Consider the following 1,197-nt stretch of genomic DNA (forward strand, 5'->3'; position numbering starts at 1 on the left):
AGAAAGTGCTTTTGAATCTAACAACCACAGAAGCCTCTGAGGCCTGTTGTATGTTTACTCTAACATACAAACCTTTAGCCTGGTCTCTACTGGCCAGAACTCAAGGCAGCTCCACACACTCAGTGCAGCCATTTACGCACAAGTTCTATGTCCGTGCAACCAGGGACAATAGGAGCAAGTGCTTTCCCCAGATTAAAATGTATTGATATTATCCTACAAAGTCAATATCTGTAGGTGTAAGTTTCTGCCTGTAATGGCTAGGGGAATTTTCTTCCTTCTAATATTCAGCAAAAAAAAAAAAAACTGTTGAAACTTTCATTCAGTTATATGTTGCAGAAATTTTTCCTTTGTGGTCTTTATACAAAAGTGGAAAATTAAAATTAATTGCATTTGCAGCTATTGTTTTATAAAAGTTATAAGCATCTCTTCAATGAGACCATTCTTCCAAGGACTTTCTTAGGCATATTCTGAAAATAACTTGGGAAAAAGCATTTCTGCAGGAGACTCTGAAAATAGTCCCTATAGCAAGATTTCTAATTATCCAATGCCATGATTCAGTAATTTAAAACCTCCAAGCCTAGCTTGAATTCCAGTTGTTTTCCTCAGTTAAACAGGACTGAGTTTTCTTTTCTGGAGACAGAGTTTCCGTCTCTTGCCCCCGCTAGAGTGCCATGGTGTCAGCTCAGCTTATAGCAACTACAATGTCTCAAGTAGCGGGAGTACAGGTGCCGGCCGTGATGACTGGCTAATTTTTCTGTTTTTTAGTAGAGACTGTGTCTCCATTAGCTCAGTTTGTCTCAACTCCTAACCTCAAGCTATCTTCACGCCTTGGCCTGGCAGAGTGCTAGGATTACAAGCGTGAGCAGCCACACCCTGCCTACCACCTGAGATTTTTGACAGCTGCTCATTTCCAAGCACATTTCCACTAAGTGCCTGTCCCATGGATGTCCCTAATAGTTGACCAAAGAGATGTTTATTTTCTTATCCAGTGCTAGGCTTTCTCAACACAGACCCAGATAGCAAAAATGTCCAGTAGATTGTGTCTACTTTTTTCCTGCCAATTCATATTTCAATCTTTAAGCTTCTGGTCAACTAAAGCTAATTCAAACACAGAAATTTCTAGAGGTTGTGTTGATCCATGAAGTTTGGCCTGTTTTCAATTACTGAATAAGAAAAATCATTTTTTTTTTTTTTTTT

The 1,197-nt window shown here is 39.2% G+C and overlaps 1 protein-coding gene across 1 annotated transcript in view; it reads right to left on the reverse strand.

The window, feature by feature from the left end:
- The window catches only part of LOC100948091 (solute carrier family 15 member 1-like), a 57,077-nt gene that overhangs the window by 18,562 nt on the left and 37,318 nt on the right, over positions 1-1,197 (reverse strand). The gene's annotated exons all lie outside the window — the stretch shown is intronic.

The sequence above is a fragment of the Otolemur garnettii genome, unplaced genomic scaffold (genome assembly GCF_000181295.1).
Source record: "Otolemur garnettii isolate 467f Iridium unplaced genomic scaffold, OtoGar3 scaffold00034, whole genome shotgun sequence".
NCBI classification, from domain to species: domain Eukaryota; kingdom Metazoa; phylum Chordata; class Mammalia; order Primates; family Galagidae; genus Otolemur; species Otolemur garnettii.